General features: G+C 34.2%; 1 long non-coding RNA gene across 1 annotated transcript in view; it reads left to right on the top strand.

Moving 5' to 3' along the window:
• Positions 1-52: 52 nt before the first annotated feature.
• The window catches only part of LOC141486358 (uncharacterized), a 78181-nt gene continuing 57667 nt past the window's right edge, over positions 53-20566 (top strand). The window contains exon 1 of the long non-coding RNA XR_012467802.1: positions 53-375. This is a non-coding gene — a long non-coding RNA (uncharacterized lncRNA). The remainder of the gene's footprint in view (positions 376-20566) is intronic.

The raw sequence follows: 20566 nt of genomic DNA, 5'->3' as shown, positions 1-20566 counted from the left end.
CCTTACGCAAATATGCCCCTGTCCTTTTTCAACGACTGATTAATGTTAATGTATGTCTCTTACACATAGGCGGCAAAGTGAAAAGGTAAAAAGTGGCCCTTTCTTTCTTATGTTTTTATTCGAGCGTGTACAGCTGTTATAATCACCTAGGATTCGGTCAGTTGAGACGAATCACTACTAGAGAAACGGAAACTAGAATGTTGGTGTAATAGTTCAATAAAAGCAGTACGTGAGCATAATAAACAGTGACTATTATATGGAAGTGTTTTCTGATCTGTAGTGAAATTGATGAAGTGAGCCAAAGGGATTACCTCTTAGTGTATAGTACCTACAAACGGAATTCGTCAACTGGAGCTAAATACAAATAACAGGCAGGTAGGTAAAGACATCCCATCAGTTTTAATTTTAATTTTAAACAGCTTATTACTAGTGATAATCATAAATGATGAAAAACTGTAGTTATTCCAGTCACAATAGGATCAGTAAGTTATCTTTTCATAAATGGTATTAATTTGAGATGTTTCCATCGCAAATTGACACAAAGTTGCTTGGTATATCCCCAAAAAATGTTCATGAAGTCACTTCCAGTTCAACCCACGAATATAATTTGTGTTTTGTCTCAATAAAAATGTATTACGCAGTATTTCAGTCAAACTATGTTATTTGAGCTCGTTTCAAGAAGCACATGGCGTTTTTTTTATTTCTGAATCCGCAAAATTCAAAATCCTCTCGAGTAGGAATACATAATTAAATTGCTGAAAACTGTTGAAGTCAGAACAAAAATTCAATACTTGGATCCTATTAATAGCAAAGTGTGACACAAAATACATAGAGTGTCACACAGGCTGTTCAACTCCTCACTTTTTCAATGAAAAAACTAAACGTGAAATAAAAATAAATATTTTTTTTTAGATTCAGGTTTAAACAATATTTGTCGAAGAAACATATTCATTTAATAACTAGTCCTTTTATCCCATAATTTAGTTTTTTATTTAAAAATATTTTATAATTATAACTTTTTCGACAGAGGAGGTACTTTAAAAAAAATATTTCTTTTCAACTTATTTGATTCAGACCACTTAGATGTCATAGAGTTTTATATTTCATAAATTCAGTAGGGATAATATGATAAAACATACCTTGTGTACCAATTTATTTATTTCAAACTCTTCAATTTATTTTCTTTGACTCCATACATCATATCTTACAATAAATATGCTCATCATACTGTACAAACATATATAATCATAGTGTACTAACATACATAAACTAGGGTTGAAAATGAAATATACCTATAATTTGTTCAAATTTGCATTAAATATTGCATATTGCCGGAGTTTTTCCCAGGTGTAAAAATAACGATTTGGTGTTGGGAAAAAACTCCGGTAATATTCATTACTACACCAAAGGTTCCAAACAGTATATCACAAGTATTAAATATTGCATTGAGAAAAAGTAAAACAGTAGCAAAAGGGGTTGAGTGACCGTGGAAATTTCATTTGGACAGTTCGAAATCGAAAAAGGTTTGGATAAAGTACACACATTTTCCAGGGTTGGCAAAATGGATTTCATAAACACGGTTCTATGATTGCTACCATTTATTCGTAGTCAAACAATTTGTTTGACAATTCAAGCTTCATTGGTAGAATTGTTGGGTAACTGTTGTTGGGATGATATTATTGTATATCCTACTCACTGCCTGTATATCTGTTCATACATTTTTTCATGATAGTTGATGAGTATCATCTCAGGACTCAAATCACCTTTGAATCTTTTTCTACGATCTAATATTCAGAAGAAGTACCATTATCATGCCTCTGGTGTTCATCTATGGATCCAAATAATTGTGTTGTCCCACAATGAAAAATTTATTGAAGTTTTAGCAATTTATTTTCTACATGATATTTGACTGACTTACCCTTTTATTTCTCACATACGTCAGTCTGATGTAGTTTTTGTATTTATGTCACTATTATTCCTACTCCTAAGGGAAGTATATCAATCTGAGTTGATTGAATAGAACTGGCCGATACTTGATGAACATCCATATTAAAAAACTACTCGATACAGTTTATTGTATGATTTTCACTATAAAAGGGTTTTATAAAAACCGCGACACGTGTTTCGCTATACAATAGCTTCCTCAAGCATAAACTGCAGCAGTTTATGCTTGTAGATCTACTACAGAGCCATCTCTGTACTAACCAATTTCAATAAATTACTAGAATAGATTGTGATTTATCAGCTTAATATATTCCTTCAGAATGTCAGTTCGGATTTAGACAAAATTTTATTACCACAAATACTGCTTTGGCATTCATGTGAAAGTTAAATGAGATTGTAGCGTCAAAAAAGTTTCCACTTGGTGTATTTTACGATCTATTCAAATCTTTTGATATAGTGAATCACAGCATTCATCCGAATACTTTAGTATACTTGATACCTACTGCATCATATTGGTTCGAAACGTATTGCAGTTACAATAAACAACATTTTTGGTGAGGATAGAATACCCCAGGGTCCTATTGTTGGACCATCACTATCTGTCGTTTATAAAAAATATGTTTTCGGTCATTTTTCAAACAAATGAGTATTTTTAATTATCAATTGATCACTAATGAAGGAAATGAACTATAAAGCATTGATTGAATAGAACTGGCCGGTTCTTGATGAAAATCCATATTAAAAAACTAATTAATACAATTTATTGTATGATTTTCACTATGAAGGGTTTTACAAAAACCGCGACACATGTTTTGCTATACAATAGCTTTCTTAAGCAACTCTTGTTGCAACTCTTATTGCTTGAGAAAGTTATAGTATAGTAAAACACGTGTCGCGGTTTTTGTAAAACCCTTCATAGTGAAAATCATACAATAAATTGTATTAACTAGTTTTTTTATAAAGCATTGAACTTCAATATCCTCTATAATCTCTAGAAAAATATACGTTATGAGAAGGTGATTATAAATGAAAAATATTTGGAGTCTAATAGTTTTTGAGAGATATACATTGATAGTTAACTCAACTGGAAGGTACACATATATCAGCTTAATCCTCAATTGGATCCTGATTGGAAGGTAGTATACTCGAGTTTTGAGATCAGTATCTTTTGGCCGTTATAGACTTTTTGGCCGTTTACATTTCAACACAATCTGAAAAAAATATCAAATGGATAATGAAGAATTTCAAACAGATGTAAAAAACAAAATTTTCAGTTATCCCCGATCAGTTACTGCGTATCTTCTCATAAAGAAAAATGTTATATCCACCAATATCCTTTTTTCGTATATATTTAACAATTTTTTTTTTCGAAAAAAGGTTGAGAAATTATTCAGATACCTATCAACGTTTTGAAGGCTAAAATCTGCTTCCGTCTTCAGAATTGGAAATAATCTGATAACCTTGCTGGTTTGCTTTATTTACAAACATATGTCAAAGGTGTTTTGGAATGTAAATATGTAAATGTTCTTGATTGACTTCTGAAACATTCGATGTACTACAACGTGTACAATTCTGATCAAAATGATCAAGATCCATCTCAAAACGTTAAGAAAGTGCATTTCAAAGTTATTTTCAAATACAATTTTCACAATCCAACAATATTTCTCCTCCCTGAGTGCGACATCAATCTATGAATTTAATTAAAACAATGCCAATACCTTTCACCCGCAAACAAAGAACACGAGAAGATGTCTCGGTCCTCGAAATAATTTCAAACAAAGTACACAGCGGAATTGTACGCCGTAAAGGGTAGCCATCTTAGATCCCCTCTTTTTCAGACATTAATTTCGTTCCCTTTGTCTTTAATTTCTGTTTTAATTCCATGGCCGCTTCTACTTTTTACCCTCTTATTTCACCCTCGCTGTTTCGTTTTTAGCCACCCTAAGCCACCCACGACCCCCGCCCACTTTTCCAAGTTCGCCTGCCAGATCCCTTTCTGCTATCTCCTTCTCGAATTCGTTACGATTCCTGAAAATTAAGAAACTTCAATTTGAATAATTTTGTTCGGCAATTTCATTAACTTTTTCATCCCAAGCTCAGGCTACGAAATCGTTCTGCGAATATCAATTTAAATTTGCGAGCAGGCAACGATAATGATTTAGTTTCAGGTTGGATTGAGTTCTATCAGAGAAATATCAAAATGTCGATAAAGAAGTGTACCAGTAAACATTCTGTTATCGGTCATATGATGGTTTTTGTAAGACATCTGCAAGATAGACTCAAATATTTGTAAATAATTATGTTATTAGTGAGATGATCACAGAAATGATTTATAGATGAGCTATATAAAACAAATCAATAATTTTTTCGGGAATTTCTTCATTTCATTATATGTATATTGATTGAGGATGCAAAAAAATTGTTTGGAGCCTATAGGGTGGCTCAAAAAAGTGTAACATATCAAAGTTGTGTTTTTCGTGATGAAACACCCTGTATTTTGTTATTGTTTTTATGAAAATGCTAGGTACGATTGTAAACTAAATAACATCAAAATGTATAGAAATCATCCCTTCGAATTCTGACCAAAGAAGTTTAGGGGTATTGATTTCTATAAAAACCATTACTCAATATTATACAGAATGTTCAAAAACCATTGTCACTTTTTTATAATTTTGGACAAAGATAACTTTGTTATTTCAAATAGAACACTCTGTATTTTTTTGGCATGAACAATATAAAATACAATTATTTCATTTTGGGGTTCCCTATAATTAACCTAAATTGTTTTTCAGATATTGGCTTTTTCAAATAGTAGTCCTTATTTCAATGCATTCTTTGAACCAAGATCGCTCTGAAACGATGATTATTCGGCTTATTCAAAAAATTCTTATTGACAGTTATTGTGTTTTACGTTATTCAAAACATTCACTGAAAAATTACCGTTGAAAATGAAAACTTATCCCATTCAGGAGCGGATAGATATGATTTTATTGATTGGTGAGTGTTTAGAGAATTGCCTAAAAATATCCAGACCGGATTCATTCAAACAAGTTGGTTTTCAAATGACTGCTATATGAATTTCGTACGACTGGAAGGTGGCTTTTGAAAAGGCAAATAGACTATTGGAAATGAGGTAAATGAATTTCTACTTATAGGATCGATCATAGAAAACCCTCAAACGAGTCAACGTGAGATCGAGAAAGATACATGGATAAGCAGAGGGACATTTCTAGAGTAATGAAAAAATACCAAGTTCATCCTTACCGTATTCAGATGCACCAGGAATTCTATCGACGAATTAAGTTTCGTCTATTAGTTCTGGACAAGTTAAGTGAGGATGAACATTTTTTGAGTTAGGTAGATAGTACCTCATATAAAATCATATTATTTTTTCCTGACCTATTCAAAAGTGTAATGAAATACAGGGATTTCCATTTAAAAACGTACATCTTCGATTTGATATGATATTTTCACAATAGTAATAATGATAATACGAATCGAATCAGTGGTTGAGGTTAAGAATTTTTTATTCAGTCTTTCTGTACAATATTTTACGCTGTACATGATTTTGTTTAAGCTTCAGATAGAAACATACGTTTTCCGTTCTCCATAAAGAAAAATGTTTTCCATTGAATCGTTATAAAGGTTGAATGAATCATAGGTTCGAAGCCCAGTTGTTTTTTTTTCAAGACTGTTGGCGTTGTAGATAATTTTCCTGGTTGTTCACGTTGCAAGGTGGTGAACAATAGTTCTTCACACATTTATTTATGAACGCTTTCGAGCTGATTCATCATATAGTTGTCTACTTGCAGTAAAAGCTGCAAAGAGAGGAATTTAGTTCAGCAGTCGCTATGAAAACTTAGCTTCGCAACGAACCACTTTTAAGGGCCTCGTTCATATTTAATATTCATGGATTGTTGCAGATTTGACAATTGATTTTGTAGTCACATGATATTTGACTGACTTAACCTTTTATGTCCAGATTCTTCATTTCACTTTCATTATCAAAGGCTATTGACTTTATGTAATCCCTTCAATGTTATTCCTTACACAATTTACTGTGAGATTTTTACTATGAAAGGTTCGCAAAATCATGACACGGGTTTTGTTATACAATAGCTCCCCCAAGCAGAACTGATCTGAGGAAGCTATAGTTTAACGTCCTGTTTAGGAAAGCTTTCGTTTACAAAAACACGTGTCTTAGTTTTGTAAATTGAAAATCTGCTAGTGAACGTCCAGTAATATTCTGTAACGTAGATAATCCAAACTCAACAGTTTACGGCCTCCCAGTTGTCAGAAACTGTATGAAGGTAGAATAAACGATTTGAGATGATGCAAAATCCTACTGAAGTGCAATAGTTTGTGATTGTGTTCTTCGTGTCGAGTTGGCACAGCTCCTCTGAACCCTCTTCAATATTCTCAAAGAGTAGAGGAGATTGAAATGGCAAGCATATTCGTAGGTTCTTTCTCGGCAATCTTGATAACCAGATAATTATTAATATATATTTTTCAAAAATTATTGATCAGTTAATATGAGGCAACAATAAATGTTACCTGATGTACTCATTTGAATCTCGAATTTTTTATCTTGGCTGAAATATTCCTTTTGTTGTTTCTATATCGTTTGAATAACAAATACTCTTGGATGTTATAACACCAGACTTTGCTAGAGCCAAAATGAATGAAACACGTACTCACATTCTTCTGTGCAAAAACAATACTAAACAAACGAATAATTGATGAGGGTTGGTTGTATTTGATGTAAAACATTGTGGATTTCACGATAACACAAACAGTTATAAACATAAGTATCTCAAATTTATTCATCGAAATGAAAACGATTCGAAGCAGAATCGTGAAACATTCATTCGGGCTGAGTTTGCAAAAGAAAGTTAAAATGGAAAACGAGAAACAACTACAAGTTAAAAATACACGAACGAAGAGAAAATTCACAAAGGGGAGCGAATATTGCTTTAATTCTCCTGGAATTTCTCCGTCGAATAAGAAGAAAACTGCGAAGTATTTCCATAAAATCTCAAGAGAAATCTAAATATATAGAAGTGGGTCTTTGTTATGAAGGCTTTAAGGGTCGAAGTGAATTGAGAAACTCGAAGGAAGTAGACCTTACGGTGACGCCAAGAAATTCATATTTGAAGAAATAAGAACCCCAGACAAATTAATGAGAAGAAAATTGAATTTTGTACAAAGTGCTTTCATTTCGTTTTCTTTGAAATTAATAATTAATTTGCTATAACGTTGAATGTTGTATTCGAAGTCTTGAGGTGACACATTTCACTTTAGTAATTCAGTACGGGAAGGTTGAATTTACTTGTGCGATGAAAAAGCCAGTGATTACAATCTTAAATCGCTGGTGAAAAGGCTGTGGATATGGAAAGTGTATATGATCCACTCTCGTTTGAATATAAATATGCAACCATAACTGTGTGGGCAGCAAATAGTTGCAATTACATCTGAATTTGTTGTTTTGGTGCCAGATCTTCGGTAGATATGTTCTCTCTTCCTTTCTTTGGACTACAAAAGCATACTCAATAACTTTGTTAGTCAAGAAACGTACAGAAGATTACAAAAAGACTCGACAGAGAAAATCTTGAGAAAGATCAATCAACTGATATATTTCAAAGGCATCACCTTGGAATCAAACAACATTCTAGTTAGCTTTGATATTGTGTCCTGATTCACAAATGTACCACTCGAGGAATCCTTCGGACATAGTGAACAATATATCAACTTATTTTGACATTCACTAACGACAACTCATTTTAAATAAAACAAAACCTTTTATGAACACGTTGATGGAGTCGCTATGGGCAGTCCATCCAAACCGCAGAACTTACTGAATCATCCAAAAATCCAGTTTGGAGATTATAATTATACCTGAATTATTTTGAACCTTCAGATATAAATTCTATAAGAGAATACTCGCATTAGTAAGTTTTCATGGAAACTGGATTTCACTGACGTTGAAATACTTTATTTCCATCATAATGGAAAATTAGTTTTACAAAGAATTAATCAAATCAGAAACAGCATAGTATAACAGAAATTCCATCTGATACGGTTTTTTTGAGACATTCCTAAAGACTCCCTTTTATACTGGTACAAGGTATATGTACTACAGCACACCGTAATTTCATAAATATTCAAATTACACAATTTTTCATACATATATCGATGACTCTGCTAATGAAAATCATCAATTCTATAAAAGAAAAGAAAAATACCAACTCATTATCAAGTTGTGATATATTTCACCAAAGTAGTTGTTACAAAATATATCTAGTTTCAATTTTATGGAATTTCGAACAAAATTAATCAAACCAGTAATTCAATCAAAACTTTCATGTCAATTTAATAAATATTTGTGGCAAACCGTTATTCAATCAATTAAAAACTCAATTATTTGTCCAAATTAGTAAAAATAACTATTTGAGTGAAGTGTTATGCCGATTAATAATACTTTTGGGCTAATAAATATCATTGGTGGAATGAAATAGATTGAATTCCATTATTTCCCCTATGAAATATGATGCATAAGCATCAATTTATTGAGTCGAATTTCATATTTATGATTTTGATTTCGATACCGTAATGTAATGTACCTTCAACAAAATTATAATAACATAACCTGAATTTCGTTCATTGTGGGCAACAAAAAGTCATCAATCATCACACGGTAGCGCTCGTTATTCACAGTAGGTCGTGTGACTTAAATTTTTACACTAGCTGTATCTTATAAGGTTTTACACCCAAATCTCTTCGCAAAATTTTCCACGTAATGGAGTAACAGAGGCCCAATTGCTCCAAACGGCTGCGAATCTACATTTCGTGGTCATCATGAACACTGGTGGATACAGCCGCAATATTTTTCTCGGTTTAATGTCCAATAATGTAAACTGGGTTCGAAATTCAGTCACAAGCTTCCGAATAGCTCCCTCAGTAGGCCGACGAAACTGCCCATAAATTGGAAGAAGTGCACAATGCACTTTCTTCACCGAACATGAATTTTGGTAAAGAAATTCAATAATTTGTAAGCGTTTTTCATTAGTAAGTCGATTCATGGTTAAATTATAGATCAAACCGAACAAGTTTGACAATGACACAAGACACGATTCACGCGTGATCTGTCAAAAACAGTGTTGCCAAAAAGATACCAGCAAAAAATCACTGATTATTTAGGTCGAGTTTAGATAAAATAGACATTTGTCGAGTGTCTCTCCATCATCTTGCCATGTCACGTTGATGGTATGGCAAGGTGGCGAAAAGAATGAAGATTTAACAAATTTCCATAATATCTGAACTGTCTCTACCAAAAAAATCCAATTTAAAATAGAATAAGAATCCCAAGGGATAGATGTTCTTGTGAACAGACGTGAATATGGTACACTGGGCCACAGAGTGGCCCAGTTAGTTTCCTGTACACTGGGCCACAGAGTGGCCCAGTGTACAGGAAACTAACTTACACAGACAGGTACCTCAACAAAAACTCTAACCACCAGCCAGAAGAAAAGGCAGGAGTAACTGAAACATTGGTTGTGAATCTGAGAGTTTTTCTGAGAAACTCAATCGCCTAAAAAATGGAAATATGAATATATTAAGTAAATGGTTTCTGTGCATATATCTATCAAGAGTAACAGAAAATTGTCACATCAGTATAATAGATTTATTTTTGCTCCATCAGTCTATTCAAGGAACTCCAAGTCCAAGTAGGTTTTTCCACTTTGTGTGACTGTCAGGAGTTTTGAAAACTTGATCCTCATTTTTCGTAGAGTTTGAGCAGTAAAATTAAAATATGGAAATTATAACCATAGATCTCTGGACTACTGAAGTAAAATATCATTGAATAATAAGATAATCATAAATTCACTGATGTTTGGGCCTGAATAATAAAAATGGCATTATAACTAGTGATGTGATTGTACATCTGTATCACAGTTTACTCCAAATTTCCAAACATATTACTCAAACACGACGCGGCTGCAATTCACTGAAAGTAGACAGAGCGGAGACATGGAGGTAGTCTTGCGGTGAAAGTTAAACAGGCGACGCCGCAAACCCTGAGTGCCGTGCAACAGGAAAATCGACATGTAATTTTTATTTTCCTCACAGAAACCATCTTCAAAAAGATTTTCAAAAAACTTTTGAATTAAATGCATATATATGTCGAAAGAACTTTGGAAAATATTGGAGCTCAATGGCCCAAAAAAATTAATTGGAAATATGAGATAGATGTCTGGTAAATGATCAATATCATTATTTTCCGATGTTGGTTTTGAGTCATTGGGTATTGAATTGGATTGAAGTTGTCTATTTTGCTGTTTCTATGAAGGTATTTATTAGAGGAACGTGAGTTCACAAAAGTTGCTAGGTGACTACGCCAAAAAAGGTTTTTTTAATAATCATATGATTATAATAAAAAGAAAAACTAGTTTGGAAGATATGATTCCGAAGAGTTACCAATAAATAACTATTTTTTTTCATTTGTGGAGACTGTTTCAATGCAGGTGAAATTTCTAATAATTTTGCAAAAAATAAAAACAAATACTTCCTTGGCACTTGCAGATATATCGGGAAAACCGCATTGGTGAGAGAACAAATATAATAATAGTTCCTCGTTTCACAGTAATTTTCCTTCAGGTTGGTTGGGTAACAGGAGTAATTTTCAAATGAAAAAAAAAATGTATTGAAGGGGTTATATCTTTAGGAGTGATTAATTTTCTGGAAAGAAAGTTTTTGGCTTAATACTACTCCATCTGGATATAAAAAAGGATGAGGGAATCTTTCAAAGAAAGGAAGGAAGTAATCAATCAGTAATCAGGGCATTAGAATATTTAGCGATCAGACCAAAAAACAAAAAGATTATTACCTTAACGTTAAAAAACAATTACAAGAATTAATATCAAATGGTGATAATTCAACAAAAACAATCAAATACATAAATAATGTACCCACAATAGCAAATAAAGTTTCTAATGAAAAAAACTAAACGAATATCCTAATATACCGCTTAAAACAGACATTATATATGGTAATATTGAAAGTTTGACTGCACACAGAGACCAAATAATTAATTCCATCCTACCATACCAACCACCAATAATATTATTTAGTGAAACATGTACCACTGTTGACTTTGAGGACAGTGGAAATAATGCTAACGGGATATAAAACAATTAGATGTGATTCATCTTCCCGACATACAGGAGGGGTTCTTAAAAATCTCATTTACAATACTCCATTTACAAGAACTATACTTTAGAAAAAAATTATTGGTGCCTAATTATAAAAATAAAATACAATAATAATGTAAAAATGTTAATTGGTGCCCTTTACCATTCACCTAATGCAAGTCACACAATATTTATTGATCATTTTGAAAATATATGCGAAGATCTTTCTTAATCAAAATCAAAATTTATATTAGCTGGAGATTTTAATATTAACTTTGAAAGTAATGAAGTTCAATCGACACGCATCAAAAATCTATTGAATATGTATGGAATAAATCAAAGTATTGAAGAATGTACTAGAATTACTTATACTAGTGCAAGCTTAATTGATTATGTCATCAGTAACTTTGAACTTCAAACAGTAGTTCACAATATACCCAAAATAACTGATCATTCCTTAGTCTCCGTTAACCTATTAAATAGAATATCAAACTCACCAAAAACCCTTAAGAGTTATCGTAATTTGGGAAACGAAAACATGAATGAAATTTGTTTGGATTTGATTGACAATAATTATTTACTAAACTGTGTTGACATTCAAAGATTTTATGAGAATTTTATTAATAAGACTGTAAATACTGTCAACACAATTGCTCCAGTCAAGAGGTATTTTTCTCACCAAAATAGTCTTCCATGGTTTGACAAGGACCTAAAAGACATAGAGCAAAGAGATGAAGCATACCAAATTTTTAAGTCAACTGGGAAAGATATAAAAGTCTAAGAAACTATGTAGTTAATTTACTGAAAACTAAAAAGCAAGAATATTATTATAATAAAATTGATTCAAGCTCTAAGAACCAACAACTTATTTGGAAAACCATTAAATCTCTAATTAATACTAAGTCTAATACAGTTGACACAAACAATATTGAATTTGAAGGAGAAGGACAAGTAAAAATCCTTAGAGATGAAGCTGAAATAGCAGAAACTTACAACAAATATTTTGAATCCAGCTTAGAAGAAATTGTTCAATCAATTAAGACTACTACTTCATGGAAAGGTGAAATTACGGCGGTCTCTAGTTTCGAAAGTTTTAATAAAGTTGAATTGAAATATCTCACAGGAATTGTTAATAGATTGGAAAATAAATCTGGAACTGAAATCTTAGATATCAAGTTTATTAAAGCTACGTTTGGAGTCATTGGTCATGTTTTGTTACATTTTATAAATATCTCTCTACAATATGGGCAATTTCCTGAGCACCTGAAAACTAGTATAATAGTACCTGTTCCCAAAGTCAAAAATACTAATAAAGCGGGAGAATTCCGTCCAGTAAACACCTTACCAGGAATGGAGAAACTACTAGAAATGGCTGTATACGATCAGCTCCTAAGTTATGTTGAGGCCAATAATATTCTCATAAGTAATCAATCCGGTTTTAGGAAAAATCATTCTTGTGAAACGGCTTTACAACTTACGATTAGTAAATGGACTCAATCTATTGACAACGGAGATTATGTTGTAACAGTATTCTTAGACTTAAGAAGAGCTTTTGAGACAATTGACCGTAATATATTAATGAAAAAATTGGAAGCTATAGGTCTTAAAGGAACAGTGCTAGGATGGTTTAAGGACTACTTAAGCGATCGAAGACAAATCACTGAAGTGGGTAATGTTCTCTCATCTCCCATTAACGCAAAATTTGGGGTACCTCAAGGAAGTGTCTTGGGCCCTTTACTATTTCTTATATATATTAATGACATCAGTTTATGTCAAAATTGTGAATATGAATTTATTTGCTGATGATACAATGTTAACAACATCTCATAAAGATTTAGAGATAGCTTCGACAAAAATGAATATCTGCTTGGAGGAGATTCATAAATACTTGAACGTCAACAAATTAAAACTAAACGTATCTAAAACAAAAGCCATGATTCTGACCACAGCATATAAATATAAATATATAAACATAAATTACTATTCTTTGGAAATTAATAAAGAAAAAACAGAATTTGTAACCGAAATTAAATACCTGGGATTCATGTTAGACAACTGTTTATCTTATAATGCACACTTCAAATACATAACTAAAAAAATATCAAAGAAACTTTACTTTTTTACTCGAATCTCTTATCATTTGTCAGTTTCTTCCAAGGTCACTATATATAACACAATCATTCAGCCTCATTTCGAATATTGTGTAATATTGTAGACTCAATGATGCAGAACATCAGTAGTCTTAAACCTTAACATTTATTATCATGTATCAGTATGTTTTAAATTGTTACTATAGTCTTATCTAAGTTAGTTAACTTTGAATTTCATTTCCTTTTCTATTTTATTTCTCAACATTGTTAGGTTACAGTCATATGTATGACTCTAGTTATTAGTTATTATTATTGTTGGTTAAGGACATATTATTATTGTTTACTGATTTATTATTATTATTATTATTGTATATTATTATTATTATTATTATTATTTTTTTTTTTCACCGTAGTGTGCGCTGGTCAGGCCCTATCCCCCGAAGCCCCGACACATTCGGGAGGGCGCGCCAGCATAATCAACCAATGACCACTCCCCACACCGTGGGGTAAGTGATCATTGGGTCCGAGAATCATGTGCCCTGAGCAAACGCAGTGAGCCAAGAATGACAGCCTTCTGCATCTGTGCGGCTAAGATTTCTGCCTTAGTGCGGCAAGCCGGTATGATTTTTAGATTCGAGAGTAGAGAAGACATCATTCCACCAAGGACTCCAACAATCAGAACGACCATCTTGACAGAGTGATCTGGATAGAGTCTGCGGAGTTCGAAGAGAAAATCTCGATATTTTATCCGTTTTTCCTCCTCTTTTCTGACGATATTCGTCTCGCCAGGAGCTGAAAACTCCACGACAAATATCGTTTTGGTCTGGTGGTCGAGAAGGACTACATCAGGCTTATTAGCTTGTATTAGCCTGAGGGTGGGGAACGAATAGTTCCAATAAATTCGGCACTTCTCGTTCCCCACAACGGATTCAATATCCCCCGGAGCGTAGGGCAACACCGGTGTCTCGTCAATACCGTAAGAGTGCCGTAGATGGTAATATAGCACTCTTAGGGCCGCGTTATGTCGATGGATATAGGCCGAGACCGCATATGCTGGACATGCTGATAGCAAGTGCATTAGGGTCTCGGGCGCCTCGCGGCAGGCCCTGCACCTTGTGTCAGGAACCTCTATACCCATCACGCGACTGCGGTAGACTAAGGTGTTGAAGACACCATCCTGGCAAGCCATGATGAACCCCTCAGTTTCCGACTTCAGCCCACTCGACCTGAGGAAAGCGAACGTCAGGCGCTTTGATAAGCCAAGGTCTTCAATGTTATTGAAGGAGACCCCATGCATTGGCTTATTCCTGTGTCTCTGCAGAAGTAAGGTGATCTCTGCGGCTTTTATCTGAGCTTTTTGCTGAACGGGTTCCAACTCGGTGACAGAGTTGTAGTCACCTCGTTCAGAGTCGAAAACTATACCGAGTTCATCAGCTGCTCGAGCAGCTGCCCTAAGGAGAAATGCTCCAATTCCTGCTCTCTCATGGTCACGGACCATGCACAGAAGGGGATCCGAACTCCTGACGACTTTACAGGCTGTATCCAGTACCATTCTGTCATGTAGACACTCCAAACTCAAAAGTCCACGACCTCCCTGTTTATTATTATTATTATTATTATTATTATTATTATTATTGTATGTATATTAGGATTTCCTAAATAAACGTATTCATTCATTCATTCATTCATTCAATACATGGATGTGTAGATCATGCATGTATCTTTGCATGATCTACACATCCATGTATAGAGTTACTTATTTTCAAATTGAGTACTTCCTTCCTTACTTTGGAAGATTCCCCCATCCTTTTTTTTTGTATCAAGATAGAGTAGTAGAAAGCCAAAAACTGTCTTTCCCAAAAAAAATATGTTTTCTTGCCAACGTGTCGAATTCAATTGAATTTTTCTTCAGGGCTCTATAACAATGAATTTCCATAAACATACCTCCCACAAAACATATTCGATTTTTATCGTTTCAATTTTACAAGAAATAATGAATTCCTAATTGAATTACTCACTGAAAAGTAATTTCTTTCTGTTAATAATATAACCATTTCAAAGACCATCAGATACATAATATGGTTTAGTTTATCAATTTGATTACTGTGTTGATAGGAGACAAATGACCACAAAAATGATTATTTCAAAAAGAAATATGGACCTACAAAGCTCTCAACAGAAATCGAAACAGTTAATTGGATATCCAAAATGGACCTTACGGATATCCAGGAGACGTCCTTTGATAGACAGGGTACGTTTTGAGGATATTGATTTTGAGCCCTGATGAATTTGATTTGGGCAATATTGTACAATAAAGAGGAAACTATTTGGTTGAAAAAAATTTGAAAAACGTTACCTGAATCTGTTGAGAACGTAAACATATATTCTCCGTTTCTAAAAAGGCTCACAAAATGTTAGGTTTCATAATGAGAACTTGTCGGGAATTTAAGAATATACAGACTCCGTATTCTCTATAGGTCATATGTCAATAGTGTTCTGAGTTATGGCTCTGTGATATGGTACCCTGGATACGGCATATACCTAAATAAACTTGAATGGGTACAGAATATATTCATAGACTATATCAATAAAAATGTTTTTCACTCCACCCCAATAGGAATGAACTGAACATATTGATACTAGTGAATAGAAGGAAAATTTCAGAAATGAAGTTCCTCTTTGAAGACATGAATAATAAAGTTTATTCGCCTGCTATCCTCAGTAATATTTACCTTAATGCTCCTACTTAATGCTCCTAATCATTTTCTTGCTACACAGACTTGATTGGTATTTGTGTGTATATATGTTTATAAGTTACTCGTATCAATTTCATTTACTAACCGACAAAAGAAAAAAAAACACCTAAATTTGTTTAATATATCATTTGGAGCATCTGATCAGTTCTTTTACTCAGTATATTATTAGACTTTCAGCTTCATTGGGTAGGTTAGATTGGGTTAGGTCCAATGTGAGTGGATCTATTCCACCCTCCACCGCAACCCCCAAGGGTTTATTGTAGCTCACACCTATTCACATTCGACCAAATAAACACAGCTTCTTAACGAAGCCGATCAGTTTGTTTGGTGAGTGGTCTTTCAGGTCAGATGGTAAGAGTACGGCTCTGCCGAACTCTACAATTCTGATTCGGTCCGTAACGGGGCAAGTACAAAGTGCTCTGCTGTTTCATCATTTTCCAAACAGAGGCGGCGACACACATTGTCTTCCGACAGCCCGAGTCTCTGCAAATGATGATTCAGATGACAGTGACCTGTAAAGGCCTGTTAGACATTGCAGTTCATCCCTATCGTAGTCCAACAACTGTTTGGTATCAAGCTTCGAGGGGTGAATGAACACCTTGGAGTGAGCCAATCCTGGAAGATTCTGCTAGAAGTCCATTAATCTTCTTGCCACCCAGATGTTCAATTTTTGTTTGGCAAAGCTTAAAGCGAATCCAATGACAGCTTCTGGTCAGATGCAGCACCCTCCTTTGCAAGGGATTCAGCAGCATCATTTCCCTCCAAACCAGTATGGCTAGGAATCCAAACTAGAGACAGTCTGTTAAGTCTTCCTATCGAGGAGAGTCGTTTTTGGCAATTTGCTACCAATTTAGACGTCTGTGACTGAAAAGACCTGCACCAGAACCTGTTAACTCGCTGAAAAAAGAGGTTGAATATTGTATTGACAAGTCTTGATTTCCAAAAGAACGTATTCAGGGAGTCCCAAAAACGGACGTCCAAACAAAAGAGTTGATAGAGAAGATCATTTGCAACTGAAATAGCCTATTCATTATTATCTGATTGTTGATGGTTCAAAAGTTCCCATAGATACGAATTGCATGCACAATTGGTACCTCCAGTAGATGAAAAATGAATTTCAATCTGTTTAGTTCAGCATACAAACTCCTTTAATGAGCTGCAACGCTCTTTCATTACTGGTCATAACATCGATCGCTTGCCTAATTTTTCGACGCAGTTCTACTGCTCTCCAACTTTCAGTTGTGAAAACAAGTTCTTTAAAATAGGCCCATGAAAATAAGATGATGGGGTCAAGGTCAGGTGAGTGCGGCGACTGTAGTATAGTTCCATCGATCATCGAAATTAATATCGAGCTGATGTCTTTTAATTCAAACAGAGTGAGGTTGTGCTCCATTGTTCCATAGTAACGTATCTCGCCGTTTTGATAGAGATACGTCTTTGAGTAAGCCGTCTAAGTTATGTTGCAAATAATGTGAATAATCTGCACCGTTAAGTCTTCTTGGTAGCTCAAATGGCACAACTGATTTGTCTTCGATGATTTCCGCCTAATGTGAATTTTGTTCATTGAATATTTCTGCTCATTTAAAATTGCTTCCGGCACTCAAGAATATTTTTGTAAGAAATTGAAGCTCTTGTCTATTAAGATGCGGTATTTTCCAACAGAACTAAATAACGTTTGTTTGAAGGTGGTTGACAATGTTTCGTAGTGCATTTCATTAGTTTGGACTTCAATTGTCTGATATGATATAAATTAATTTGAAATCCCTGAAAGAATCTGTAAAAAATTGAAAAGATTAGCTGAAAAATAACAATTATATCAAGCAAAAAAATTGCAATTACAATGAAATAAAATACAAGCAACAACCAAAAAATAAAAAAAGGATCCGCCACAACCAGTACTTGTACTTCCCTACATCAGAGGATTGTCGGAAGAGATTAGAAGGATTGGGTCCAAGTATACCATCAGAACCTCAGAACCTGCTTCAAATCTGGGAACACTATCCATAGCAGCCTCACGAAAACCAGGCCACCCAACGCGGACTGCGATTCCAAGAATTGCATTTACCGGATACCCTTCGAGTGCGGAGAATCATACTTCGATGAAATCAAGAGGCCATTGAAAGTTCGCATTGCCGAGCATAAGAAATACACACAGCGAGAAGAAACCAGCAAATCAGGAAGAGCAGAGCATGTTTGGACTGATCAACATAACATCAAGTGGCCTCAAACCGAAATCATCCAAAAGGAGAAACACTGGCTTAAGAGAAAATTCAAAGAAGCCGCATATATGTTGTCCAACAACGCAAGTAGCCAAGCTATCGTAGAGATACGCAACATATGGAATCCTCTAATCAAGCGGAACATGACCAAATCCCGCCAAATGGTCAGCTTCCGCTAAAACCGATGAAGCGGAGAGAGGAAAGAGGGGATAGGTGAAACTGCTCGTCCAGTTATCACCCGAAGACGATTGTGGATACTAAAAATCGAAACATCGTAAACTTGGTTTGGAATCTTTTAATTTTAATTTTTCATTTCTTGTTAATACTTTTTAATTTTCATCTCGTGTCAATATTTCAATTTTTTATTTTATGTTTTGGCTGTTGCTTGTATTTTATTTCATTGTAATTTCAGTTTTTCTGTTTAATATAATTGTTATTTTTCAGCTAATCTTTTTAATTTTTTACAGATTTTTTCTGAGATTTCAAATCAATCTATATCATATTAAACACTGGAAGTCCGAACTAATGAAATGCAAGAACTAAATAAGTTTGCGAATGCAGGAGTTTTTCTCTACGGAAGGTTTTGATATGAAAACACCAGTTAATGGATCCTCTCTTGTCATATTCACTAAATCATCTTCACCGTTATCATTCCTAGGTTTAATCTCCGTGACTGTCCAGAAATGATGCTTTCAAGTAACATTGATGTCCATTTAAACTCATTCTACAATTCATATAGTGATTTCGGCTGGAAAATGCGTTTCTTTACAGAAGAAAATCGTTGCAGACGAAGGTTTCGAATAAGCGGTATTGCTGAAATCAGTCAAGTACCAGAATGTACTATTATTTTCCATAAATCTGACCTGCAATAATGAGGAATATTACTCCAAAACTGGTTTGCAGGTGAGCATTAAATTGAGATCCTGCTGGTGGACGAACGAGAAGTATCGCATCCTCTAGGAGGAAACTTTCATAAATATCCGGATATTCAATGTCAATCATGGTATTAGATAGAGAAGTTTGTTTATCGGTAGGAATTTGCGTGAAAGTACCCTGTTGAAACGATGGGACCGACTTTTTTTCTAATTTCCAACCAAAGTAATTTTCATAGTTTACTTCAATATCAACTTGAATGAGGTGTTACATAACAAAACAATTTGGTTTATTATTCTTCATGTAGAAAATCTTGCAAAGAAAGGTTCGTTACGTGTTCATCGCGGATTTTAATCGAGTATCCATCAGGTCTATCAGGTTTGGAAATGTTGAGAACGATGTGCTAGCAAACAAATCAACAATCATTTAGTTTAGTAGAAGGTAAATACATGATACTGGTATATCAACTAAAGCTATATGCTCCAGGGAGTCACAATTTCAAGGTCATGATTCAAAGGAAATGAACTTCAGAACTGAAAGTTTTATTATTGTTGCACCTCAACTTCAGCCTTGTACTCCGGAATAAGTGATAATCAAACTCACTCTGCTGAGTCCTACGACTATACTGTCGGTGTTTCCCCAACCTTACACATGATCCTTGCTACTCCCTCGAACAAATTCCACACACCCTCCTGAAAACATGAATGAAAATGCATGTGTGTGAGCGGGGTTGGGATAGGCAATGGCAATGATACCGTTTACATTCATTATGGCCGCCTGATTAGATAAATATATATGGATAACGTTGAAATGGGGTGTCACGAGAGGTTTTCAGACTATCAATATGGTGTAGTACGTGAACTCACGTGCAGCATTGTTTTTACGCAGAATTTAAAACCATTGTTCGGTTTCGAATTTATGTGGAAAATTTGAATTGTTCTCACAAAAGTTAACTGTAGGCCTGGCACCTTTCTGTTTATCGTTTTTTCACTGATAATTCAGGATGAAAATATATCAGGATACAACTCAGGCTTTCGAAGTACTAGATTGCCACCAAATTTGATGTGAAATATATTGCTGATTGCATTTGCTATGTAACTGATTCTAACAAAAATATCAGAAGAAAATAATGACGAAAAAAAAACTTCTCGTGAAACTCATAAAGATCTCGATTGAATAATAATTGCTGGTCTCCATAAAATATTTACATTTCAATTCAACTATCGAATTGAAAATAAAACAAACTAGTGGTGGGTGCATCGTGGACGCAGTTGTATTATTACGGTAAGCGTCACTTGACATGTAGTGATCTTTTCATTTCAATCTGTAAGTACATAAAATACAAAAAAATTATGTCAATTTGAATAATCTCAACGAACATTTGTTGAAAAAAATGCTATGAGAATACTGTTCAGTTCATTTGGCTGAAACGTTGGTTAACTGTGAAGAAAGCTTTTAAGTCTGCACGTCGCCTTGATTTCAAAAAGGTTTGAGCC

This window comes from Leptinotarsa decemlineata, unplaced genomic scaffold, assembly GCF_025532065.1.
Source record: "Leptinotarsa decemlineata unplaced genomic scaffold, Ldec_3_MD MMD2_tig00026354_RagTag_RagTag, whole genome shotgun sequence".
NCBI lineage: Eukaryota > Metazoa > Arthropoda > Insecta > Coleoptera > Chrysomelidae > Leptinotarsa > Leptinotarsa decemlineata.
This window is presented reverse-complemented; position numbering and strand designations above follow the sequence as displayed.